Source organism: Perognathus longimembris, chromosome 10 (genome assembly GCF_023159225.1).
Source record: "Perognathus longimembris pacificus isolate PPM17 chromosome 10, ASM2315922v1, whole genome shotgun sequence".
Classification (NCBI taxonomy): Eukaryota; Metazoa; Chordata; class Mammalia; order Rodentia; family Heteromyidae; genus Perognathus; species Perognathus longimembris.
In genome coordinates this window covers 20,199,570-20,227,009 of record NC_063170.1, presented here as the reverse complement: position 1 = coordinate 20,227,009, position 27,440 = coordinate 20,199,570, and the positions used below count along the sequence as shown (strand labels likewise).

The following is a 27,440-nucleotide window of genomic DNA, read 5'->3' as shown; positions in this document are numbered from 1 at the left end:
ATTGCCCGAGTCTCACAGGCCAGGGCTGTGGGCACTGGACAGCAGGCACCGGCTTCAGTGCTGTGCTGGGTGCCCCTGCCCAGCCGGCCCCGCAGGACCCTGACCTTTGTTCCTACACTGTGGGGATTGGCTGCGGCTGCCCCTTCTGTGCAGTGAGGCACAGTTTGTTCCTCTGGGGGCTGTGGCACCCCAAGATGCTGAGGCAGTGCTGCACTCTGTGGCTCGGGGGTGCAAGGCTGCCCTACACACGCAGACACCTTCTCTGAGCTCGCTCGGAACGGTGCCCAGCCGCCTCCCCTCTCCCTGGCTCCCGGAGCTGCCTGCCAGGGGTTCAGGGCTCTGTGGGTTGGCAGAGCCACCTCTCTGGCCAGCTGTTGGAAGTATGCATTTCCAGGAATGGCATGTTTTGGGGGGCCATGTTTTGAGGCCCTGCCAGACACAACCCCCAGCAAACCATTACCACAACCCAACCTATGGGGTTTCAGGCTCTATTTATATAATCTGTGTACCTAGAAGCCCATGGTTTTTGTTCTGAGTGTGTGAACATTAGCGCAGCCACAGTGGAAATAATTCTCGAGTTGGGGGGAGGGGAGGACCCACAAGCCTAGCCACTGGCTCTGCCTCCTGAAAGCATTGCCTAAGTGCTTGCAACAAACTGGGCTTGGCACGTCAATCTCACTGAAGCTGGGCAGCCAATGGAGCTTGTTGCTGCTGGGGAAACTGAGGCACACGGTGGCAGCTCCCCCTCCTCAAGGTCATGTGAGCCCCTTGTGTGTGGCAGAGCTGGGTCTGAGCACAGTGACACAGGGGTCCTGGCTTTCCTCATCCTTGGGGTCACCACTCTGTCACCTATGTCTTGACCCCAAAACACCGGCTCCATCCATACCAACGCTGGGTCTGTGCAGAGCCTCGCAGGGTGGCTGCCGGTGCCAGCCCTTTCTTGGAGAGGGAGAGAGATCCCTGGGAGCAGAGCATCTTCGTGGTCTGCTATTCTCACTGGAGTTTTCTATTCTTTTCTAGTAGTCCTGGGAATTGAACTCGAGGCCTTCTACTTGAGCCACAGCGCTAGTTCTTTTGCTTGTAGTTTGTTTTTCTGGTGAGATCTTGTGCTTTTGCCTGGGGTGGCTTCTGATCAATTGATCACCACCCTCCTAGCTTAGTCTCCCTCCTGGGTAGCGCAGCTAGGATTCCAGGCCTAGTAAACGAAACACATAGATCGTGAGGTGGAAAAGCAAGGCCCTGGTTTTCCCAGCACTTTAGTGGGTTTCCAGGACTTTTTTTCCCCTCGCTCTGGGGTTTGAACTCAGTGTCTGGGCACTGTCCCTGAGCCTCTATATGCTTAAGGCTAGCACTCTACAACTTGAGCCACAGCGCCACCTCTGGATTTTTTTTTGGTTGGTATTATAACATTTATTAAAATAATGCTATGGGTTAATAGAAACAGCAAAGAACCAAAGAATTAAAATGCAAGCTATGTAAAATCCCAACTAAAACCCAGAAGTGTCTAATGTATTCATTCATTAGCTAACTAAAAGCCCAAGAAAGACAAGACAAGATAAAGTACTGCAAAACAATTGGCAATTTTCAGTTATCAAAATTGTGGATTTTGCATTTGTATCCTTTTCTCAATCAAGAAAAAAAATTCTTTTTGAATGTTATATAACATACATATAAAACAAGATAGAAAAATACATTATAAACTTGTAACAATGGCTGTAAATACATTATCTTACATGTTTCTCATAGGCAATAGGTTGGTTATGGTACATACATAGCATGAAACTACTAAGATAATAAAGAATAGACAAAAAAATACATGTCAGCTGTACGATAACATACAAGCAACACTCCCATCTACCCACACTAAAAAAATTACATAATACTGTCAGAAAAGTCTTAAAAACTACATACTTTAATAAGAAATAAATTTAATAAAGAATGATAATACTGAGAACCAAGGCATTCAGAGATTTCAAAAGTCATGCTTTTTTCAGTTGATCCAAAATTTTGTCAACTAAGTTTTCAAAAGTTTGTTCAGAGCACCTCTGGCTTTTTTCTATGTATGTGGTGCTGAGGAATCTAACCCAGGGCTTCATGCATGCTAGGCAAGCATTCCACCACTAAACCACATTCTCAGTCCCTCCAGGAGTTTTAATGAAGAACTTTCCGTGCTAAAGTCGGGACAATCCAGGCAAAATGAAGCAAAAATGTCCCAGGAAGAGAGCTGGGCTCTGGGTGGTTTTTGAGATTTCCCCCCCCCCCCCAATCTGCCCTTACTCTAAGCCTGCAGGAAGCAGGCTGGGGACCCAGGGCGGGGCTTGAGGTGGGGTGGGGGGTTAGTAATGTGTTAGAACCTGCTTGCACTGGCTTCAAAGAACTCAAGTCTAGCCATTTTGTGAGTTGGTTGTTAAACATGTTTTATCACAAATACAAATTAAAATTGCATTTTACAAGGTAATAGAAAACCAAAAAGTGCCACTTGCTGATCACTTTTGGCTAGAGTCTTGCTACCAGTTGAATTGTGGGTCCCCTTACCCCCAAACCATAGGCTCAAGCCCTAGTGCCTTCCCCTGTCTGGACATCCTGGGAGGAGAGCTAGGTAGAGATGCCGGTAATCCAGGTAATTGGAGGTTCTGAGGGGGGGCCTGATCCTTATGGCTGGTGTTCTTATAAAAGCAGAAGATGCAGGCACAGACATGCAGGCAGGCAGGGAGAACACTCCAGGATGATGGAGCAGAGATAGAATGGTGCTTCTACATTCCAAGGAATGCAAAGAGGTCAGCTACCCACCAGGTGCACAGCCCACAGAGGAACCAACCCTGCTGAACTCCTGGTCTTGGACTTCTGGCTTTCAGAATGGTAGGCAGTACCTTTATGTTGTTTAAGCCACTCAGTCTGTGTTACTTTTGGTTACAGCATCCTGAACTGATGAATACATCCACATTCTGGGGGTGACTGACATTTATTGCTTTGGTATAGAAATGCAATACAATGTTGAGCCATTTTCTCTGATTCTGTAAAAGTTTGGTATCTCGTGTGTGTGTGTGTGTGTGTGTGTGTGTGTGTGTGTGTGTATACAGATACTAGGGCTTGAACTCAGGGCCTGAGTGCTGTCCCTTAGCTTTTTTTTTTTTTTTTGGCCAGTCCTGGGCCTTGGACTCAGGGCCTGAGCACTGTCCCTGGCTTCTTCCCGCTCAAGGCTAGCACTCTGCCATGTGAGCCACAGCGCCGCTTCTGGCCGTTTTTTCTGTATATGTGGTGCTGGGGAATCGAACCTAGGGCCTCGTGTATCTGAGGCAGGCACTCTTGCCACTAGGCTATATCCCCAGCCCCAGCCCCTTAGCTTTTTTTAATCAAGGCTGGTGCTCTACTACTTGAGCCACAGCTCCACATCCATTTTTGTTTGTTTGTTTGTTTGCTGGTTAATTAGAGATAAGAGCCTCATAGGTTTTCCTGCTCAGGCTGGCTTCAAATCTCGACCTTCAGCTCTCAATGTGAGCCACCAGTACCTAGCAATATTTGATATTTTGAAATTGGCTACAGTGGGATAGTTGTACCACAGAAAGCTGCAAGTGATATCAATCAGACTTCATTTTCTTGATTGTCTGGGTAGACCTTAGGAAGTGGTATGATGCTAATTAGCACATGTGTCAATCCTGTAGTCCTTGTATCATGAGCAAGAGGACTGTGGAAAATGATGATTCGATTCAGCGGGGGTTCTGGGACTCTGAGCTCTAGTCCCCAGTTTAGCAAACTGTCCTTTGTAGTATGGGAACACTTGAAGTGCCACACATGCTCTCTTTGTTTTGTGTCCCTCTTAAAGTTCATGAAAACATGGCTATTCATATCAGAGCAACATCCAGAGATACTGCTTAGCACTTATTAAACTGCTACTGGCAAGGGGCAGTGTGTGTGTGTGTGTGTGTGTGTGTGTGTGTGTGTGTGTGTGTGTGTGTGTATGTGTGTGTGTTGGGTGGGGGTGGCCTGAAATCCAGGCTGCTCCAGACCTCTGGGATCAAACCTACAGAGGCCTGTGAACTGATGCCTGCCTTCTAGCTGCTCTGGCTTGATGCAAGTCAGTATCTTCCTCTGTGCTCCTGCTATAGGCACCGGGTTCTCCACACTGATTACCTGGCTACAGTGCGTTTCCTGTTTCATGCTCCACTCGTGGCTCTTATATCATGAGCGTATTGTCTTCCTATTTGTGGGATTATTGAATTAATTGCTTCATTTATTTTTTTTTTTTAATTTATCACCTCACAAGCTATCAGCTCCATGGAGTCAGGGATGGAGTCTTTCTTGTGTCCACGGAGACAAGCTTGAGGGCCTGCCTGGCACTTGCAAGCTGTTTGTTGAATGACTGTGAAACACCTTGGGAAGCTGCATGGGACCTATGATTGGGCAAGGGATGCGGATTCAAATCCTACCACTGGCAATGACCGGTGATTGGCCCTGGGGCTGGTTTCTGCCTCTCCGTGGTCCCCTCCCTTCTCCCCCCCCCCCCCCCCCCGCATCCACTGTCCCGTTTGCAGTCTCCTTCATGGGGTTGTTAGGAGGACTATGTGTGTCCCAGCATGCAGCGTCCGGAACTCCCTGGCAGCCAGCAAGGGAGCCAGTGTCTCCCTGTGCGGCCCACGCTGTTGGGATTACAGGTATGCATCCCGCACCCAGTGAGGAAGTGACTACCTTGTAGGTAAAGTGATGCAGGCTTTGGGGGGCTGTGAGGTTCAGGGCGGGGAGGGGAGCTCCAAAGGGCTCCGTGGAAGAGGGGGCACTGGGGACCGGATGCCATGAAGTGGGGCAGGCAGCCCTCTGGTTTCTCGCAGCCTGTCAGGCAGCAGGTGGGAACCCCATTGTGGGCCCTGAAGCCTGACATGGGGTTTCCACCCTTGTCCTGTGTTTGATGTACTCAGAGAGCATTGACTCCAGGCCTGGGGAACCTGGCTGAAAATGCCCCAGTGAACAGTGGTTCAGACACCTTGACCTTGACCCCAAAGGAGAGAAGAATTTGAGACCCACGGGAAGGGGTAGATTGTGAGAGCCCCCCCACCCCGTCCCACCCCGCCCAAGAATGCATCATGGAGCTCTGAGGAGGTGGAGGAGGTGGAGGATGTGGCTTCTTGGTGCATCACTTCTGGTGGCCCTGCTGCTCCTCACCACAAAACGGGCCAGACACAGCTCACTGCTGCTGGAAAAGCCCAGCGCACTTTCCCCAGGGGCTCCCTGTCCCAGCCCCTCAGGAGATTATTGAAACCTCTGAGGGACAGGTGGTCCTCTTACCCATTGCTCAACACCACAGTGCTGCATGGCTGGTCCAGGCCAGGAAGCAGGTTTCCTCATGCCCTCCAGGGAACCCTTGGGCCACCACACAACCCAGGAGACACTGGGTGTCAGTGGCTCACACCTGTAATCCCAGCTACTCAGGAGGCTGAGATCTGGGGATCATGGTTTGAAGCCAGTCTGGGTAGGGAAGTCCATGAGAATCTTTTTTTTTTTTTTTTTTTTTTGCCAGTCCTGAGGCTTGAACTCAGGGCCTGGGCACTGTACATGAGCTTCTTTTTGCTCAAGGCTAGCACTCTACCACTTGAGTCACAGTGCCACTTCTGGCTTTTTCTGTTTATGTGGTACTGAGGAATCAAACCCAGGGCTTCATGCATGCCAGGCAAGCACTGTACTAAGTCACATTCCCAGTCTGACTCTTTTTATTTTGTTGGCTGTGGGGCTTGGACTCAGGGCCTGAGCACTATTCCTGAGCATTTCCCCTCAAGGCTAGTTCTCTACCATTTTGAGCCACAGCACCACTTCTGGTTTTCTGGTGGTTAATTGGAGATAAGAGCCTAACAGATTTTCCTGTCTAGGCTGGCTTTGAACTGTGATCCTCAGATCTCAGCTTCCTGAGTATCTAGGATTACAGGTGTGAGCCACAGGAGCCTGGCTGTGAGACTCTTATCTCTAATTAGCTACCGAGAAGCCAGAAATGGTGCTGTGGCTCAAAGTGGTAGAATACTAGCCTTGAGCACAAAAGCTCAAGAACAGCACCCAGGCCAAGCTCATGTCCCAGGATCTGTGCACACACACACACAGACACACACACAGACACACACAGACCCCCCCCCCCCCCAGAACCCAGGAAGCTGGCTGGAACCAGAGGAAGGGTGTAGGTAGAAGTCACCATGAGCAGGTGTCTCAGGGTAGACAATCTGCGGGCCATCCCCCCATGACTCTGCTGCCAAACAATCCCAAAGGGCCCCACTTTGCCAGAGCAGCCAGAAGGGAGAAAAGCTTCTGTCCTGTGGTTAGGAAGAGAGGCAACATCTAACCATCGAAGGGCTTCCAAAGGCCCCATGTGGCCAGCGTCCCTGTACACATTGCCCTGTGCCGGCCACGGCTGGGAGCTTTTGCATTCTGCCTCTGAATCCTCAGTTTGCATGCTCAGTTTGCATATGTGGACCCAAGGCCTTCTGGGAGTCTACCTGAGGGCCCCAATACTCGATTGTTCAAGGCCATGGCACCCAGTACTTACTGAGCAAATATTAGCTTAGTGGATGAACTCAAGAAGGAGGGGAAGAGTTGCCAAGGCAACGAAGCAGGAAGGCGAGCTTCCCTCAGCCACGGGCACTCATACCCAAACTGGGCAGTGCCAGGTCTCAGAGGGGCACAGGAGCAGAGCCCAGGGATACAGAGCTAGGCCTTCCCACCCCCCTGTGTGTCCAGCCAGGGAGAGGGTCCCCTCAAAGCAGGGTGGGGTAAGTGGTCACCGCTGGCCTGGCCCAAGGCTCTGCTTCCTGGTCCTGCTGGACCTCAACTGCTAACCCACAGAACCAAGGGGCAGCCACCTTGCTCAGCTACCAGGTCCATGCCCATTCTTTTTTATTTCTCTTTCTTTTTTTTTTCTTTTGTTGGTTGTGGGGCTTGGACTCAGGGCCTGGGTGCTGTCCCTGAGCTTTCTTTTTCAAGACTAGCGTTCTACTACTTTGAGCTACAGCACTGCTTCTGGTTTTCTGGTGGCTAATTGGAAATAAGAGTCCTGAAATAAGACCGTGCTCCTCAGATCTCAGCCTCCTGAGTAGCTAGGGTTACAGGCGGGAGCCACTGTGGCCCTGCTCTCCTTGCTTTATTTTGTTCCTTGTGTCCTACTGTAGTTCTGAATAGATTTCATGTTTGTTGCTCATTAATTTGTCTGTCTCCCCACCTCTCTAAGCGGGTTAAGAGGCTTGTGTTTGGTTTTCAGCTGTCTCCCTGGTGCCTACCTGGCTCACAGTAGGCCCTCAAGGGGCTACGCATGCTTCTGTCCACCCGTCACTCCTTTCCCCACCAGTCACCCACACTCTTCTGGACCAGGCCCTGCTTTGTGGTTTGGGTTTAGTAATCTGGCAGAGGCATGGAGATGAAGGGGATGGGATATAAGAAAAGAAATAATAAAGGCACGGAGGGACGGGTCCTGGGCGATGTAGGGACGAGGAGAATGCCCAGGTGCCCCTATGTACACACAGCACATCTGCCAGCTGCGCAGGTCCTGGCCAGCAGCAGCCGCTGATGTCCCTCCCATTGGTCCGGGGTGGATCCTGCCTGGACCCTGCCCCTCCAATGAGGTGTGGAGCCTCTGGGACCCCGCCCCTTGGCAGTGGGTGGAGCCTTCCTAGGCACCGCCCCTGTGCGCCCTTCCAAGACACCTGGGCAGCCCTACTTCCTCCCTCCTCCACTCCCCTCCAGGTCCCCCACCTTTTTTGTCCTGAAGGAAGGTGGGAATTTTGGGAGCAGAGTGCCACGCCCCCAACCCTGCAGTAGCAGAGCTGACTCTCCTGCCTCCAGCCAGCCTGGCGTGACTGGTTTTTAATGTGGGCAGGTGGGCCTGACCCAGACTGCAGCCGGGGCCCCAGCTCAGGGAAGAGGCGGGGAGAAGAGCTGGCAGATTGCAGGTGGGTGCAGCACACTCCTAACAGCCTAGAGGCCTCTGACCAAGACTCCCTGGCAATCACAAGCAGGCGGAGCCTCACCTGGGCTGAGGCTCGCCTGTCCCAACAAGCTGGCCTGGGAGGAGGAAGGCAGGCAGGCAGGCAGGCAGCAGGCAGCAGGTAGTAGGCAGCAGGCGCCAGGCTGCAGGGCTCTCACCAGCCTTGGAGGTAAGAAACTGCTGTTTACCATGTGTGTGGGGGGGGTAAGGGTGAAGGGCGGTGGGTGGCCAGTCTGGCCCACTGGACCTTGGCGGTCCCTGGGATCTAGCTCGATGCCTGCATGTGCCTGACTCTCCCTCTGTTCAAGGTTCTGGGTGTCGCCAAGGAGCAGGGCTGAGTTAGAGGTCTTGGCTGCTCTGGGCTCAGCCCTGGCTACTCTGAGGGTGGGCTGGGCTTGCTTATCTGGTAGTCTCCTGGCACTGGGCCCGCACTGGGCCCCTGGTAGGGTGTGGGGCATGTTCCCCTTGCTTGGAGGAGATTGCAGACAGTGAAGGCCAGTCTGAATTGGATGGGGAGGCAGGTAGATCCAGACCTCACCCACTCCAAGTTCTCACACCTGTTCCTCCCAGTTCCTCAGGCCAGTTTCCCCCAGCTTTCCACCACGAGGAACCGGTTCTGGAGCAGGTTGGCCCTGGATGTTTGACTTCTGACAAGGAAGAGGAAAGGCAATCTCTCCTGGAGGAGACTGGAGGAGGAACACTTGCCTCTCCCCAGCCCAGTTCCCTGGCAACAAGGCCCTCCTGCCCTGGCTGCAACAAGGTAGGGGCTGAAGGTCAAGTAGGCCCCTCCACTCTGAGCCCTCCAGACACACCTGAACAGGCAAGAAAAGGTCAGGACCGCCTCAGGCTTTCCTCCTCTCTAGGTTCTTCTCCCACCATGCCCTGAGAGAAGGGGGCAGAGATGGGGTTCTAAAACACACTTTGAGGCTGGAGCTTTACCTCAGCCTCCCACTCCTGCCAGACGGAGGTGGGTGGTGTCAGTCAGTCGGAGGGCCTGGTGCCTGCCTTCTCCTGTCTAGTAACTAGGCCCTCTGGGGCATGTGGGCAGCAGAATGGGGACCCCCCATGCTCTCTAATGAGTGGTTGTCATCACCACTCCATTATGCCTCCTGAGCCATCTGTGCCCCTGCACTTAAGGGGAGACAGGGGAGCTGGCAGCTGGGCTCATTAGGAGATTGGGGGGGTGGGTCTCCTGAGCCTCAGGGGGGTGAGTTGTGCTGAGTGAGATTCTCACCAAGTAGTTACAATTCCTGGACTTCATTTTGTCAGAACAGAAGTGGGGCAGCTGGGTTTCCGGGTGAGCCATCGTAGGTGCCTTCCACGACTTCTTCCCAGGTGAGTCTCCCACAGCCAACACCCTCAACACGGCTGAGCTGGATGCCAGTCCTACCTGGGAGGGTGGAGGTGGGCACGAGGGGAAATCAGAGCCGAGATTCTGGACCTGGCAGTGAGTGAGATGGCACCTTGTCCCCCACAATACAGCAAGGCTTGCTATCTTTGCACACTGCTGTGCTGCCTTGTAGATAGACAGTAACTAAGCCTCTCTGGGTGTCCTCTGCCTCCCTTGGCACAAGTGTGATAATTCCTTGTGGCTTGATCAGAGACAGCTGGCCCTCGTCTGGCATCTGAGCAGCTGCCACTCAAACCTCACCAGGCAGTGCCCAGGGAGGGGCGCAGCTGCGGAGACCTCAGCAGCAGCTGGGATATCCTTGGTTGGGTGGACGTTGATGACCCCAGACCAGGTCTGGGCCTTTAGCCAAAGAGGAGACACTGCAGAGAATCCAGAAGTGTCTTGGGTCCCATGCACTGAGGTGTTTGTTTTGTTGGTGGCAGGTCTTGAACCCAAGGCCTCGAGCTCTCACTTGGCCGTTTTGCCCAAGGCTGGTACTCTACCACTGGAACCATGCCTCTCTATCTTGCTTTTGGGTGGTTAATTGCAGATGAGAGTCTTGCCCAGAGTTTTCTGCCCTGGCTGGTTTTGAACCCTGATCCTCTGATCTGAGTCTCCTGAGTAGCTAGGCTAATGGGCTGGGACATTTGTATTTAAGAAGAAAACACAGTGGGGAGGAGGGTCGCAGACACAGGACACGGACTCCCGTTGGCCTTTTCGGAGGTCCTGGACATAGGCAGCTCTCCCCATTTTACTCTTGAGAAACGGAGGTGCAGAAAGGTCAGGCCAGGGCAGTTCAATGCCAGGCTCTGTTGCTAGCAACGGGCCTTTAGGACAACACCAGGATCTCCTCAGATGGGTAAGGAGTGGTTTGGATCCCCCACTCCAGCCCCTTCCTGGGGCTTCTGTGGCCCAGGCTGCTTCAGAGCAGGGTGCTGGCCAGGGGTCCCAAGTCACAGCCCCAGGAGTGGGTGCACTGTTGGCCCCTGAGACAGAACAGGAAGACCCCCCCCCATCCTGACCAGTCCAGCCCAGTCCCTGGTGTCCAGAGACAGGTGGATTCTCATGGGAGGCACTGAGACCTCTGGCCGCCCCTTCCTGTGCACCCAAGTGGGGGCCCAGGCTAGCAGGCGTGTGGTGGGGGTGAAGGGAGCCTGTTGAGGTGGCTTCATCCTGGGCAGGACAAAGAGGTGGGGCAAGGCAAAATGACCTTGAAGGTCCTGGTCTGGCTGGTTCCAGTCTTCCTGCCAAGGAGGGGGCTGGACTGGGGGGTCAGACATTCTGTCATGCCATGACTCCCTCTGTCTTGGGCAGCTGGGCACCCAAGCATGCCTACCCCCCAGGGAGGTCAAGGGGTGACGCTCAGAGGCTAGCCAGCCCCCAGTCCTCTAAGGAACAACATTTTGGAGCAGTCCCCACCCAGTAAGCAGAAACAAGGTCTCTGCCCGCACCAGCCTAAGGCAACTTCTTGTTGGTCTGTGGTCAAGACACAGCTGGAACTAGGAAGAAGAGACTGGAGGGGAAACAGAATCTGGGAAGTGGAGCTATGGCTCAAGTGGTACAGCACCAGCCTTGAATGAAAAAGCCAAGGGAACGAACAAGGCCCTGAGTTCAGCCCCAGTACTGGCATGCACATGGGCATGTACACACACACACACACACACACCTACACACGGACACACACACACACCCCTATACCTGTACCTGCATATATACTGCCTCCAAAACTGTGACACTTGGCTGGTCTCCCTCCTTCTCTGGAGAATGGACAAAGCCTCCTTACTGGGGTTGTGGGGGAAAACCAAGTCACTGTTTGGCATGGGGTGGGTGTGCTATAGGGAAGCTCTGGAGAAGTGGCCGGACACAGGGATGAAGCCTGACCACAAACCTAGTGCTTTTGAAACCTGATCTAGGTGTATGGGCGGGGCAGCTGTCAGACTCCGCCCCATAGAGCCTGGCCTTGAAGCTCCAAATAAGGCCTCAGGACCCAGGCGTTGTGGACCTAGACTGTCTGCCCCTCCTGCTTGCCAGGCTTTTCTTTCCATGGCATGAGCTGGCATCAGCTTCTTCAACTCCCAAGTCCAGGCTTGAATCCTCGCAAGACTCAGCCTGTCGTAGGGGCTGAGAGCCTATCCTGGTTCTCCCCAAGGCTTGGCATGTCTGGCTTCTGCTAGGTCGAAGGTGGCTGAGGGTGGGGGAGGTGGGCCCCAGGGTGCTGGGGCACACACAGCTGCCTTTGTGAGCCGGCTGAGTCACATGGCACCACCATCCTGCGGGGCCCTAGGGGGATGTGACTAGAGATGGCGTTATCCCTGGGCTGGGCCGCCCCCACGCTTGCAGCCAAGAGGCTTTCCCACGGGAATACGCAAGAGGTGACTCGGGCATGAAGCCCTGGACTGAGTGGCTGGTGGTTGATGTGTGGGGTGGGGGGCAGCTTTGGGAGAGTGGGCTCTTGGGCTTCAGTTTCTGGCTCTGTCCAAGAGGGACTACCATCCCTGGCTGGGAAGGGGTTTTACAAACGGTAGGGGGCTGGTCCTTTGGGCCTTGTGTGGCCTTTATGAAAACAGTGATCGGTGACATTGCTGATGCTGATTGCAAGCCTACTGTGTGCTGGGCAGTACATTCAAGGGTTTACAGTCACTCGGCTTGTATGAGGAGAAGCCCGGACTTGAATTATTCTCATTCAGTAAAAACTCACTCTCAGAGCTAGGCGCTGGTGTCTCACACCTACCATCCTAGCTACTTAGGCGGCTGAGATCTGAGGATCGTGGTTCAAAGTCAGCCTGGGTAGGAGAAAGCCTATGAGACTCTTATCTGCAATAAACTACTCGGAAAAAGATGGAAGTGGCATTGTGGCCCATGTGGTAGAGTGGAAGGGCACTAGCCTTGAGCAAAAAGAAGCTCAGGGACAGTGCCCAGCCCTGAGTTCAAGCCACAGGACCAGCACACACACACACACACACACACAAAACAACAGCAACAATAACAACAAACCCTCACCCATGGCTGGGCACTATGGTTCATGCCTGCAATCCTAGAGGCTTGGAAGACTGAGATCTGAGGTTTGTGGTTCAAAGTCAATCTCCAGTTTACCAGCAAAATGTGGGCAGTGGAAGTATGGCTCAAGTGGTAGAATGCCAAGCAAAAGCCGAGTGAGCTGGACACTGATGGCTCAGGCCTATAAATTCTAGCTACTCAGGAAGCTGAGATCTGAGAATCACAGCTCAAAGCCAGCCTGGGCAGAAAAGTCCATGAGTCTCTTATCTCCATTTAACCACCAAAAAGCCAGAGTGGAGCTGTGGCTCCAGTGGTAGAGTGCTAACCTTGAGGAAAGGGGAAAAAAAAAAAAGCTCAGTAACAGCACCGAGGTCCTGAGATCAAGCCCCAGGACACACACACGGACACACACACGGACACACACACACGGACACACACACCACTCCCCCCCCAGGTTGTTCAAGCCCCATCCCACCATCTAGACTGCTCATAACCACTGTGGCTCTGCCCAGTGGGGTCGAGAAGAGGCAAGGGTCAGAGGTCCCCTCAGTCCCACCGTGCCCTCTGTGCTCAGCCTTTGCCCCAGGCTTCAGTCACGGTGGCAGCAGGGGCTGCCCCGTGTTTTTCTTACCCCCGTTCTCGGGTCCAGGTGTTCCCAATGATCTCTCCTCCAGCCCCCTGACAGCACCATCCTGTGGCTTTATGGGTAGCTCTGAAGCATCCTGTCACAGCCAGGCCAACAGGTGCTCCTTCTGTGCTGGGCCTAGGCTGTGAGTGTCGCCCGTGCCGCCTCATTCATTGGCCTCACTTGCCAGTGAGGATGGGTGACTCAGGCAGGTGGCCTGCTGGCAGAGCCAGGGTGGAGGCCAGCTGGGCTCTCAGTGGTGGCGTTGCTCGCTCTCCCCGGTCCCTTAGAACAGAAGGACAACTTTAGCTCTCAGGGCTTCCTGTGCTTTTCCGTGTTACTGGAGCCATCCAAGCGGCTGAAATCTTGAGGTTCTGATAGGGCAGGCCTAGGCCACACCTAGGATCTGGATTCCCAGTAAGTTCTCCACCCATGCTGGGGCCCTCCATGCTGTGGACCACCCTTTGCATGGTCATCATAGTCTTCCCTTACCCAAGCACCTTCTGTGACTCCCAGTTCCTTTGATTAACCCCAGACTCTGTGCTTTCAAAGTCTTCCAGAACTTGTACTTCCTGATCCCCACCACCACCACCACTTGCAGATCCCACTTCTTCCAAAAGCAACTCCGTTCTCACCTCTTCTCCCAGCTCGGGCTCTCCGGCTACCTGGAATGCCCTTCCCCGTCTGTGCCCTCAGGAGGCTGAGATCTGAGGGTTTCTGGCCAAAGCCAGCGCAGTTAGAAAAAGTATGTGAGGTGCTAGGAATATGGCCTAGTGGTAAAGTGCTCGTCTCGTATACATGAAGCCCTGGGTTCGATTCCTCAGCACCACATACATAGAAAAAGCCGGAAGTGGTGCTGTGGCTCAAGTGGTAGAGTGCTAGCCTTGAGCAAAAAGAAGCCAGGGACAGTGCTCAGGCCCTGAGTTCAAGCCCCAGGACTGGCAAAAAACAAAACAACAAAAGCAAACAAGAAAAAGTTTGTGAGATTTGTTTTTCCAGTTAAGCAACATAGCTGGGAGTGGAGATGTGGCTCAAGAGCAGCAGCCTTGCACCAAAAAGCTAAATGAGATGGCACCCTGAGTTCAAGCCCCAGTACCAATGCATGCATGCCAACACACACATACACACACACACACTGGCCTAACTTAGGACCAATACACTTGGTTCAGATTGTAGCTCCTGTCACTGAGGGAGTGTGGACAAACTCCTCACCTTCTCCATGCCCGGAGCCTCTTCTCTAAACTGAGCATGATGTGCCCAGCAGGGACCTGGTGCTGTGGGTTTGGAGAGTCCATGCATCCAGAGGTTCAGTCACATCCCAGTGCTGTGGCTTTGTTTCTGACAGTTTCACCTGGCTGGTGGTAGCCACCTGCTAGAGTTGCTGCAGTGTCATGGGCCTGACACATGCACGGCAGAGTGGCCTACACAGGTCACCTGTCCTCCCAGTGTGGGATCCAATAGCAGGTAGCTGTGTTCTCTCCTTTGTTGGAGACTTCTAGGCATCCATTGGTGATGATGACCAGTCCCAGGTGCCATAGATGAGAGCCAGGTTCACCTGCCCAGCCAGGCTTGGAGCTGGGGCCTGCCCCCAGTGACCAGCACATTATAGTTCTCTGAGAAGCTGGGTGGTAGAGAAGGACAGCAGGGCTTGGCGAGCTCACTCCTGGCCTGACTGTCCTAACCCCTCCCTCCCTCCCTCCCTCCCTCCCTCCCTCCCTTCCTCTTTTCTTTCTTCTTTCTTTCGGTCATACTGGGGTTTGAACTCTGGGTTTTGCATTTGCCAGGCAGGCGCTCTACCACTTGAATCACATCCCCAGCCCCTTTAATGTGTGTTAGTTTTGAAAAGGGCTCTCACTTTTTGCTCAGGCTCGCCTGGACCGCATTTCTCCCATTTAGGCTGACCGCATAGCTGGGATGAGAGGTATACACTAGCGACGTTTCATGGGTTGAGTTGAGGGGAGGGTGTCTTGTGAACTTCTTGTGCTCCTTCTGAGTAGGTGTGTGCCCCTGCGCCCAGCTCCCCCGGGCCTCTCTGGTATGGCCGGCTGCAGGCTTGGCTAGTGCTTTGTCTTCTCTATCCAGATCCTGCTGGCCAGTGCCATCGGGGACAGCAGGAATGACCTCAGCTCTCAGCTAGCTGGACCTTGAAGGACCAACCTTGGAAACTGAGGCCTCAGAGATGACAATGGGTCCTTGGATGAGGCATGTTGGGGACTTTCCAAACCTTTCCTAGAAAACTCACTTCTGCTCCTTTGCCTACCGGCCCCTCCTGCCCTGGCAACCAGGCAGCATCTGCTGTGGCCCTCGGCGGGAGCAGTGCCTATTGTGTGGCATCGTGTGGTCATCCGCCTACAGCTGGGCATGGGGGTGATCACAGCAGGGCTTCCTGAAAGCTGTGTGCACTGGGGCTGCTTTGGCAAAACCTTCCTGACACTTAATTTGGGGGTGGACAGGAGAGGTACTGGCTACTGGGTGCTATTTGCTTGTGACCTGGACAGCTTGTCAGTTCCCACTTCTAGAACAAAGACCACTGCCAGAGAGAGGGGACCCAAAGTCCCTGAGCAACTATGGCCTCGGGGCCCTATGCTGGAAGCCTGGGGACAGTGGCATTCACCAGACCACTGGGCGCCCACCCGTTGGGCAAGTTGGCTCCCTCTCTGAGCTTCATTTCTCTGTCCTGGGCCCCCCTTTTTCATCTCAGCCTCTGGAAGAGTATGGAGAAGACCCAAGGCTCTCCAAGGCCGGGCTGTGGAGGGTGCAGTTGCAGTCACGAACAGCAAGGGTGATAGTATTCCTGTTGGCACCACTTGTCCAGGTGATGTCACAAAATCGTCACAACACTTGTGTCTTGGGGATCCTTTATCCACATGTTTCCATGCCGCTGGGAGTGCTACTCCGCAGGGTGCATGGTTCTCTGAATCCCCCCCACCTTCCTCCCCAGGCCCTGTGAGGAACTGTGACCAACACAGTAGCCACAAGGGGGCTGGTAATGTTGGCCCTTTTCCAAACTGCTGCCCCTGAGACATTGGGACCATTGGGTAGGACTGTTTGTGCAGGCCTCAGTTTCCCCTTTGGCTTGGAGGATAGGCTAAAGGAGGCACTTCCAGGTGCACATAGGATTCAGCGCCAGGACTTGGGACTTGGAATGTTGGGACTGTGGCGCGGGGGAGGGGCAGTCTTGCTGTGCCTCCCTTGCCCGGAAGACCAAGGTTTAAGAGGACTGAAGGTCGGAGGTGCGTGGCCCCATGCCAGGCTGCCTGACACCCCCTTCCTCCTGGCTGCCTTCCGCTCTGCCGGTCAGCGCCAGCCCTTGACTGCTGCCAAGGAGGCTGGATGCTGCTTCAGGAAGGGGCAGTTGGCTTGGGGAGGGGGGAGGAGCAGCATCTGAGTGGCCCGTTGTTATGGCAACCCTGGCCCCTGCAGGAACTCCAAGGATGAAGGGTGAAGTGGCAGGTACCCTGGCCCACATCCAGCCCTGAAGCTTGGCCCTTGTATGCAGTCATGATGAGGGCTAAGCCCGAGGTCCCCCTCTCTGTCCAGCCTGAGTCATGGGCATCCCCCCAGCTCCGTCAGCCCTGCCTCCTCCCAGCCTCTCTCTGAGAAATCCATGAGTCACACCTCCAGAGATCTTGGTCTGGGAGGAGCCCGGCTGGGGCAGGACAGTGCCCCCCCAACCCAGCCAGCCCCACCCCCGGCTCCGCACTGGCTGCGCTTGGCTCTGCCGCAGGAGAGGGGCTGCCTGCCTCCCACGCTCGCTCCCCAGCCTGCTCGTAGCCTGGCACACAGCTGCAGGACGGGCACGGGCAGGTGGAACCTCCAAGGTGGGTCCTGAGAGGGGGTCCAGCGCCTAGTGCTTCACAGGACGCTCTGCCTGGTGCCAGGTACCGGACCTGAGGTTCAAGAGCGGGAGGGATGGGGTGAGCGGCTGTTAAGGATGGGGGTGTATGCTCGAAAGGGGAGGACCCAGGGGTGTTGGATCTTTGCAGACTACCCCGGCCAGTAGTGAAGGTGTCCCTGTGGAGTATGTATGACGAAAACAGCCAAGAGCTGGGGGTGGGGATGGGGACCAGGGGCTGGGGAATGGTTTGAAGTCACTTGTCATTTGGTAGCTGGGGAAAGTGAGGCTGGAAGTGAGCCTTGATCACCACTTCCTCGCACTACTGGGAGGATGGAGGTTCTGAGAGGGCCGGTGGGTTGCCCCAGGTCACACAGCCACTCCAGGGACTCCTCTGACAGGACAGTGGCCTGTCAGGGGCTGCCTGGGGGCAGCTTCTCCTGCCCCTGTCCTGGGAGCCCAGGGCTGAGGCCCCATGCCTGAGGCCAGCCTCTCTTTGTCACCCAGGCAGGCAGGCAGGCAGGCAGGTCCCTGTAACGGGGACCTTCCCCTGGGGGCAGATATCAGAGGAAGCCAGGCTGAGAGCTGACCTCCAGCCCGTTAACCACTGGGGCTCGGGGCACTGGCTGTGTGGGACTGATAGGACCCCCCATCCTGCCCCTTAGGGTAGGAAATGAAGGTTGCTGCCCTCCCTGCGCCCCAGCTAGTCGCCTATGTAGGTTGGAGTTTCTAGTGGTTCATTTTCCTGAGGGGAGTCATCTTACCTTCTGTCCCCTTCTGGAGTAGCCGGGGCCTGGGTAAGTGGAGAGGGCAGGCCCTTGTGCCTCTGTCAACGAGCCAAGGAAGTTATTTATAGGAACACTTATTGAGCACCTACTGTATGCTTTGTATTGTCCTGGGGTCTGTTGGAGCTTGTGGATGGCCCAGCTGCCCCATCCCTGGGGGTCGCCTGTGGGCAGAGGGTGGGACCTTGGTGTAGGGGCAGCATGGGTCAATGGGGGGCCACAAGCTGCTCCCTAGAGCCAGGCCAGGGCTCCTCGGGGGTTTTCCTGCCCTGTCCAGGGAGGTCACTAGCTCTGGGGACCAAACCTGACCTCCATTTGCAGCAGGGACCCCAGGGAGCTGAGACGTAGGCCTGCCTCGGTCCAGGCACCATGGACCACCTGTCCCGGCCTGTTCTTTTGGTCTCAGTTGCCCCAGCTGCTGACTGGCTGGCCCTCCAGAGGTGATTGCAGCTGTGTTGTCATCAGGTCTGGGGCTTGGTTTTCAGAGTGGAGAACATCCAGTGTGATCTGTGCAGAGCAGGGCCATCAGCCTGTATGACTCCCCAGGCTGTGAGGGGCACAAACCTCTGGGAGGAAGTGAGACTGAGGAGGAAGCTGGCACGTGGAGGAGGGAGATGGCATGGGGAGGAGGAAGATGGCACGGGGAGGGAAGCCAGGAGGCTGGAGCAGTGTGAGGGGTAGTGGGAGGAGGGCACAGGTTTGAGGAAGGAGAGGGGAAGGGCATGGGTGGTGGTGGCACGGGAAGGTTGGCATGGGCTGCTTAGGATGCTTGGTGGCAGTCAGGCAGGTGCCTGTCTGTTCTGTGGGGGATGCAGGGGTGAGGGGGCTGGCAAGCACCAGCAGGGTGGGGAGGGCAGGGGCTGTGCCCTGGGCTTGGGTAAAGATATGGAGGTAATGGCCCAGCCTTGGGGAAGGGCAGGAGGAGAGATGGCCTTCCTACAGGACCAGGAGTGACAAGGGTAGGCATGGAGGGGGCACCGTGGGCATCACTTCTCCTGGGCAAGTGCCATTTCAGAGATGGCAGGAGGAAGGGCAGGGCTCTGGGGGGCCCTGGGATGGCAAAGTGGATGGCAGAAGCTGAGCAAATGTCACCACACCTCCCAAACCCCAGTGCTGCTGTCTCCCCAACCTGAGCTGGGCTCTGTTTCTCCCCTCCCCCATGCCACCCGTGTACCCAGGGTGGCTCTGTGGGCCCTGTCTTCTGACTCACAGCAGATGGGGGCATCACGTGAGCCCAGTCTGCAGCCCGAGGGTGACTAGCCTCCAGGGACCAGGCAGATGGCACATGGGGGGCAGGGCAGGGCTGGCACAAAGGGGCCTCTCAGCCGGGTAGGCGGGCCCTGGCGTCTGGGCTCCCATCCCTCATGGAGAGCTGGCCCCTGCCCCAGGCTCTGGTCCTTCTGCCCCATCTGGAGCTCCTGGGTCTCCTGGGGAAACATACAAGTTTCGGGGCTGCTGTGGAGATGGGCCAAGGGCAGGGGAGAAAAGCTTTCTGACCAGTGTGCCTCTGCCTGGCATGAGTTGGCTGAAATACTTTCCCAGGCTTTCCATGTCAAAAACTAAGAGGTACTTGCTGGCCTAGAACAATCCTGAAGCCTCTAGGGCCTCACTCCTGGGCGCCGGTGAGCACCTGGCCTTCTTTGCCCACTTAGTGGTTTCCTCTGTGGGGAGCCCAAATTGTAGGGGCTTTGGGATTCCCATGTGCTATACTTTTCTGCCTTTCTTGGGTGGGGAGGGGCTCCTCTTGACCCCTCCCTCATCGCTGCTACTGCCTCACCTCATCATTCTATTAGAGACTAGAGAGAGAGCCAGCCGTGTTCTCTGGTTGTGTGGACTGGGGCACATGCCTCAGTTTCCTTCTCTGTAAGTTGTGGCTGATGACTGTATCTTCTTCAAGCACTGTAGTGAGCATTGTGGGATTGATCTATTATAGGTTGGAACATATGGGATTGACCTATTATGGGATAGAAGTGCATGGAATTGACCTATTATGGAGTAGAAGTACATGGGGTTGACCTATTATGTTAGAAGTGTATGGAATTGATCTATTACAGAATAGAAGTATATGGGATGATCTATTATGGGATGGAAGTGCATGGGATTGACCTATTATGGGATAGAAGTACATGGGATTGACCTATTATGGGATAGAAGTATATGGGATGATCTATTATGGGATAGAAGTGCATGGGATTGAGCTATTATGGGGTTGGAAGTATATGGGATTGACCTATTATGGGATTGGAAGTATATGGGATTGACTTATTATGGGATAGAAGTGCCTGGGATTGATCTGTTATGGGATAGAAGTGTATGGGATTGGTCTCTTATGGGACTGGAAGTGTTTAGGACAGTGCCTGGCCCAGTGGAAATGTTAGCCTTTGGCATTCTCTCTCCCATTGGTCAGATGGACACCCTGAGGCCTGAGACAGTGTGTAACAGACACACATCTTCCCATCCCTGCTACCATGGGGAGACCTGGATACTCGTGGATGCCACCCCCTGCCTGCCAGCCTGATCGGGACTCTGGCAGGCCAGGGTGGTGGACAGCAGGCTCCTGGGCTGTGCTGGCTTATGTGGCTTGCAGCGTACTTACTTGGCATTCCCAGGCAGGCAGAGATAGGGCCCAGCTTGAGGTGCTGGCCGAGCTCCCAGCAGCAGTGGTGCATTAGTGGGAGAGGGTGCTGGCCTGGGGGTAAAGGGCTCACCATCTGGGAACCAGCCAGCTCTGATCCCCAACGGGTCTGTGTGTCTGTAGCTAATGGCTCCGGCCTGGCTCCCAGGCTCAGGGCCACTTTCAAACTTTGAAACCCACCACAATGAGATAGCATCCCACTGTGGCCGCTTCTCAGAGCCCTCCGTCCTCTCCCTCTGCCCTCCTCCTCCCAGGGACCCAGGCTTGGGTTCTCGGGGTTTGGGCAGGAGGGGGGCTGGCATGGACGGGCATTGGACATTTGCAGCCCACAGACCATAGGCTTCAGCTTCTCTGGGCTTGTGTTTGCTCACCTGTGTGTTGAGGTAGCGTCCTCCCCCACTCCCTGCAGCATTACGGCTGAAACTCAGGACTACACCCGGCTTCAGAATGTGCTCTCAGCTCGACAAATGGCCTCCAGAGTCCTCTGTGAGCCTGCTCAGGGCTTTATCTGCAGGGTCGTGGGGTGGTTGAATTAGAAGGAGGTTCATGTCCTTGAACGGTGGCCTGTGCAAGCAGCTGGCTTTCTGTAAACTTCTTAGTGTGTGCTGTAGAAGGAGGGAATGGGTTTATCTTTGCTTTGTTTTTACAGCAGTGGTAGTACTGGTGTTTGAACTCATAGCCTGGGACTTGTGAGGTAGGCTTTCTACCCCGGAGCCCCACCTCCGGCCCAGTGAGGACACAGGTGCCCAAGTCTCCACTATATAAATGAGGTATCTGCAGCTAGGGATTACGGAGACATGCGACGAGGACTGATGAGGAGAGGATACCATCCACCGCTACCCCAGGACCTTCGCTTCTCCCTCTCCCAGTCAAGAAGCCCACTGTAACAGGCAGCGCCAGAGAGTGGTTTGGGGTGTGCTCTCTGTCCTAGCTCTACCAGCTGTGTGAACTTGGAGAGGTACATTAGTTTCTCTGAGCCTTGTTTGCCTAATTGAAAAAATGAGGATGGGGGCGAGAGGTGCCGGTGGTTCTCACTTGTAATCCTGGCTACCGAGGAGGCTGAGATCCAAGTATCATGGTTCAAAGCTAGCCTGGGCACACAAATTTGAAAGACTCTGCTTTCCAAACAAGCAGCAAAAAGCTAGAAGTAGAGGTTTTATCTCAAATGGTAGAGCTCCAACCATAAGTGAAGAGGTTGAGGGAGATCACAAGGTCCTGGGTTAAACCCTAGTACTGGCAAAAAAAAGAAAAAAAAGAAAGAAAGAAAAAGAAGCACGGGCCTGGATGGATGCATACCTGGAATCTCAGTATGCAGTAGGTGGGAGCAGGAAGCAGGAAAATCATGAGTCTGAGGCTGCCTTGGGCTATATAGTGTAAGCCTGTGTCAAACACCAGATAAATCACTAAGATAAAACCAGGGTAGAGCTGGCACCTTGAGAGATAAAGGATCCGCTAGGCTTTAGGACTTTTTGAGCATGAGCATTGACCCTAGATACGCCCCATCCTAGGGGTCTTTTTTTTTTTTTGTAATTTATTTATTAATTAAACAAATTTTTTTGGGCTGGGGATATAGCCTAGTGGCAAGAGTGCCTGCCTCGGATACACGAGGCCCTAGGTTCGATTCCCCAGCACCACATATACAGAAAACGGCCAGAAGCGGCTCTGTGGCTCAAGTGGCGGAGTGCTAGCCTTGAGCGGGAAGAAGCCAGGGACAGTGCTCAGGCCCTGAGTCCAAGGCCCACGACTGGCCAAAAAAAAAAAAAAAACAATTTTTTTTTTGACAAGGTGTTCTGCAAAAAGGGTACAGTTACATAGTAGGGCAGTGTGTACATTTCTTGTGATATCTTTTTTTTTTTTTTTTTTTTGGCCAGTCGTGGGCCTTGGACTCAGGGCCTGAGCACTGTCCCTGGCTTCTTCCCGCTCAAGGCTAGCACTCCGCCACTTGAGCCACAGCGCCGCTTCTGGCCGTTTTCTGTATATGTGGTGCTGGGGAATCGAACCTAGGGCCTCGTGTATCCGAGGCAGGCACTCTTGCCACTAGGCTATATCCCCAGCCCCCAATTTTTGACCTTTATATGTTGAGTAGTTGTTTGGTTTTAGTTATATAATGTTGGGTCGCTGACCCAATCCTGTGGGAAATACCATTTGACAAGCAGTTTTTGGTTTCACAGACCTGGTCTCTACTGTCTCTCTGTCACCCCGTCTTAACAGTCATATATCAGGGAGATCATGCCCCTTTGTTTTCTGTGTTCTAGGCTTGTCTCGCTCAACATTATTTGTTCAAGTTCTGACCATTTCCCTGCGAATGCCAATATTTCACCATTCCTAATCGCTATGTAGTATTCCATTGTGTATAGGTACCATATTTTTTGGATCCATTCATCTGTGGAGGGGCATCTGGGTTGTTTCCATATTTTGGCTATTGTGAATTGTGCAGCGATAAACATGGAAGTGCATATGTCTTTTTGATATCTTGGGGCCTGCTGTTCCGGGTAGATGCCTAGGAGTGGAATGGCTGGGTCATAGGGTAGGTCTATATTGAGCTTTTTGAGAAACCTCTATACTGTTCTCCAAAGTGGTTGTACTAATTTGCACTCCCTCTAACAATGGAGAAGGGTTCCTCTTTCCCCGTACCCCCTCCAGCATTTGTTGTTGCCTGAGTTCAGAGTATAGGCCATTCTAACTGGAGTGAGGTGGTATCTCAGGGTTGTTTTTATTTGCATTTCCTTTACTACCAGGGATGTTGAGCATTTCCTCATATGTTTCTTTGCCATTTTTATCTCTTCTCTTGTGAAGTCTCTCTTTAGCTCCTTTGCCCATTTCCTAATTGGTTTATTGGGCTTGGAGGGGCTTAGTTTTTTTAGTTCTCTGTAGATGACAGATATTAGGCCTTTGTCTGTTGCTGTGCTGGTAAAGATTCTTTCCCATATGGTTGGCTGTCTTTCTATTTTGGTGGCTATGTCCTTAGCTGTGCAGAAACTTTTTAATTTGTAGTAGTTGAGTCTCTCCCCTATTTGTTGTGCCCCTGGGACTCTATTCAGGAAGTTCCTTCCTGTGCCTATAAGTTCTAGCGTCTTTCCTACTCTGTCCTTCAGTAGTTTCAAGGATTCAGGTCTGATATTGAGGTCTTTGATCCATTTTGAGTTGATCTTGGTACATGGTGATAGGCTTGGGTCTACTTTGAGTTTTCTGCATATGGCTGCCCAGTTCTCCCAGCACCAAATCCCAGGGGTCTTGATCTGCTCGTCTAAGGAGTTGTCCAGCCTGGGGCTCTCTCCTGAGGCCTGCTACCATGACCCAGGTCTGCTGGCCACCGCCACAAAACCAGTTTTCAGGAACCAGAGCTGGTGGGAAGAAAGCCAGCTTACTGAAGGCTCCATCAAGCATCCTGAGCTAGGAGGCACTTGGGGCCTCCAAGCTCCTCCAGGGGCCTCCACACGTGGAAGGGCTTTGGCACGGCGGGTCTGGAGGTATAAGGAGGCTATGTGCCGAGCAAGGGTTTTGTCATTCAAGGTGTGCATTTCTCTTATTTTTTTGTGACTGAATCATGGCCTTTTATCTTGACCTCCAGGGCTAGTCCTATAGTTCTTTGTCTAGACAGACATGATATTCTGCAAGTGAAGGCTCCCAGCAGTTTATACTTTCTGAGTGAGTTGTAAAACAGCTGAAGAATAACAGAAGGGCTAGGTTTGCACCATAATGGCTGGGTTTGTAATCCTCGCTACTCAAGAGGCTGAGATCTGAGAATCTCACAGTTTTGAAGCCAGCCTGGGCAGGAAAGTCTGTGAGACTCTTACCTACAATTAACCAAAAAGCAAGAAGTGGAGCTGTGGTTCAAGTGTTAGAGCACCAGCCTTGAGGGAAAAAACTAAAAGACAATGCCTAGGTCCTGAGCTCAAGCCCTTCTAATCACACACACTCAGAATAACAGACCAGGTGCCAGTTGCTCACCCCTGCAATCCTAGCTACTCAGGAGGCAGAGATCTTCGAATTACAGTTCAAAGCCAGCCAGGGCAGGAAAGTCTGCGCGACTCTTGTCTCCTGTTAACCACTTGAAAACCAGAAGTGGTGCTGTGGCTCACAGTGGTAGAGCACCAGCCTTGAATGAAAAAGCAAAGGGAGAGCGCAAGGCCCTGAGTTCAAGCACCACAACCAATGAAAACAAACAAAAAAGAATAATAAGGGAAGTTGTATGTTCTGGCTTTGTCTGAGCCTTGCTAGATCTTCTTGGTGAAGGACAGTTTTCCTATATATCATTTCTGTGTGGCTTCTTCTCAGAATTTGGAATTCTGGGCAAAGGGAGGGGATGTCACCCAGGAAAGGACAATTCCCAAAGAAGCGAGCCTGACCTGCTTGGCCACTGCCGCGGGCCTAGAGGGAAGGCCTGAGGCTGGGTTGGACTGTGCTGGGCTAGTGGCCTGGGCCACACTCCGGCTTCTCTGCTGGGCTGGGCTCCAGTGGCCCTTGGGGGCCAGGCTGAGGCTTGGGGGCCAGGCCCACACTTGTGGATCTCTGGCTGGGGCTGGCCCTCAGGGTGTGGCTCTGTGCCTGGCACTGTGGGATTCTGGCCCTGGGTAGGGTGGGAGGGTGGTGGGACATGTCCAGACCCACCTGCCTTCATGGTAACAAATGGGAGGGGTGGACCTCAGTGCCTGGTGGGGGCCATTGAATCATGCTGTCCTGCCGGCTGCCTTCTGCACTGTTGCTGAGCCTGTGCCAAATGGTGAGGGTGTAAGCCTTTCCTCTATGTCTCCATGTGGCCTCCCACAGAGCCCCTCACTTGGTCCCCTAGGATTTATATCTGTACCCCCATTGGTGAGCTGAGCACGCAGACCCAATGTCCTTGGGCTTCAGCAGCAGCAGCGGGGACCTGTGGACTGCCTTGTCCCCTGACACCTCACCTGGCCAGAGGCGCTCAGGTTGCTCAGGAAAGGGGACTTGGAAATGGTGAGGCTGCAGCTCCCAGCTCCCAGCTCCCAGCCCGGAGCTTCCCCAGCATGATCACCTGGCCCCCTGTTGTTGGGGGCTAAGCGGCACATGGTGGCCCCAGTGGTGTGGAGCAGTGTTGTAGGCAAGGGGTATTTTCATCCAGAACCCCCCACCTTACCGCCATGTGAGCTTCTCCCGCGAGCACCCCCCAGCAGTGGCCTCAGGAGGGTGCTAGCAGGTGGGCTCAGGGCAGAGGAGTGAGCTGAGGGGGGTGGGATGGGGTGGGAAGGGGTGGGACACTAACCTGCCAAGTCAACACAGGCTCCTGTGTGTGCTTATCCAATAGACCCAAACTGGGGTGAGTGATCTGGACCCTAGCCCCTCCGCCACCTGCTGCGACCCCCACCTTGCTAGAATCATGGGCAGTCAGCTACTTATCTCCCCCCTTCCCTCCACTTCTATGGCTGCACCTGCCAGGCCTCCATGAGGCCCCATCTGTGGCACACATCCATGGCTACCTTCTGATCTCCAGCCCCTCACCAGCCTGGGTTCTGGGTCCCTGAGCTGGGGACCAGGCACAGCACCCATGGCCATCTGTGGTGGGGAGGACAGCTGGTGTCAGTACGAACAGTTGTCCGTCTCTGTCTCCCCCCGACTTGGGTTTGGGGAACCCAAGTCAGCAGCTGCAGCAGCTGTGGTCCAGGGAGTGGAGCGGTGCTTGCAGACCATGTGAGGCCGCTGGCCTGTGAGGCCTTGGGACCTTGGCTCAGCCTCTCTGGGCCTCCGCAGGGAGGCTGGTGTGGGTGACTGTGCTTGTGCGCCTGGGCAGGGGTGAGTGGCACACAGGGAAGGGAGGTGGCTCCGGTGGAGAAGGGCGCAGGCTGGATCCACATCCAGTTGTACCAGCTCCCTGGGCCAGTGGCGTCTCTCGAGTCTCAGATCTGCAGTGGCTGCCTTTCTAGCTCAGCAGGCCCTGGAACCCTTTCCGGCAGGCTGGCCGGCGGGCGGGCTCAAAGGTCCCTCTTAGGACAGCAGTTTCTTTCTTTGCTTTCTTTTCCTCTTCCTCCGGCTCAAAATAGTGCCTGAATGGTGTCTGAGCTTGCTGGCGGCAGCGAGACAATAGCTACCTCCTGGCCCTGCTCCACTGGGCACCAGACGGGCGGGCCAGGAGGTGCAGAGCTGGGGGCCCAGGGCCTCCAGCCTCCCTGCCTTTCCCATGGCCCTTCGATTTCCCATGGCCATTGGCACAGTGGATTCCCACTTGAACTCTGGGAAAAGGACCTGCTGTGCCTGGCTGAGACCTAGGGCCCCATGCAGCCCCCCCCCCCCCCACATAAGTCCCATCATATCCTCCATCTGCTCTGGAGCCTGAGGCAGTGGTGGCCTCTTCTCCTGGTTTGCGTCACTATCCTGTCTGGAGCAGAGGCTGAAAGAACCTGTGACTATCTCCGCATGCTCCCCTAGAATGTCTGGGGTGCAGCCTTTCAGAGGCGGCCCCATGGTTTTGTGTCTTCCTAAGGGAGAGGATTTAGAGGCTCAGGGGCCGAGCTCTGCTGGAAGTGAGTCCCCTGTTCCAGAGGTGACCTAAGATTAGGGCAGGGGCTGTTCAAGGTGCGGCGGATACTAGCCTGCTGCCTTTCTGTTCCAGGGAAGATAGGTGTTTTGATGCCTTGCCCTTCCCAGCTAGGTGGGCTTGAGCGTCACATCCCATCTCCCTTGCAGAGGGTAGAAATAGATCTACAAATATTCAGAGCAGTTCCCAGTGCAATGAAAGGTTCAGTAGCCAGGTCTGCCCCTGGGCCTCCTCAGATGGAAAGAGAGGGTCTCTCCTACCCCTAACTCGAGCCTCCAGCATAATTGGAATTATAGGCACGAGCTACTAGGCCTGGCCAAAATTTGCTTTTAAAGTTTCCGTCGACGAACTGGGGCTCTGCTTCTTTTGAGAACCTGAGCGCTGGTTCTCCGAGGTCACCTCAGGATGGCAGGTCCCTCCTGCCCTCCCTCATAACTTGCTGTGGTCAATTCTGCCTTTCTCCCCCCAGCCCCCACCCAGCCTGGGCAACCTCTGTGAGGAGGGGGCTTGCGCTCAGGAGAAGGGAGCGAGCCTGTACTGTTCTGCTGGTTTGGAGCCCAGTGACGTAGTCCCTGCAGCTGCCAACGGTTGCCAGGGAAACGGTTGCCAGGGTCTTCTGTCACCTGCGCCCCTTCCCCCCTCTGGTGCTGGGGGCCCGGGCTTCTCTTCCCTGGCTGCCCCCTTTGTTTGAGACTCCTTTGAGCCAGTGGTGGCTGG

General features: G+C 54.3%; 1 protein-coding gene across 7 annotated transcripts in view; it reads left to right on the top strand.

Annotated features, from left to right (window-relative positions):
• Positions 1–7,711: 7,711 nt before the first annotated feature.
• The window catches only part of Adgrg1 (adhesion G protein-coupled receptor G1), a 35,812-nt gene continuing 16,083 nt past the window's right edge, over positions 7,712–27,440 (top strand). Inside the window, exons 1-3 of one of the 7 annotated variants that reach the window (XM_048355506.1) lie at positions 7,712–7,919; positions 8,533–8,714; positions 9,224–9,289. The gene's annotated coding sequence lies outside the window, so the exon portion shown is untranslated. Of the gene's footprint in view, positions 7,920–8,099; positions 8,124–8,532; positions 8,715–8,796; positions 8,973–9,223; positions 9,290–16,332; positions 16,848–27,440 lie in introns of those variants that run through there. The other 6 variants (XM_048355500.1, XM_048355499.1, XM_048355502.1 and 3 more) reach the window with 6 other exon arrangements.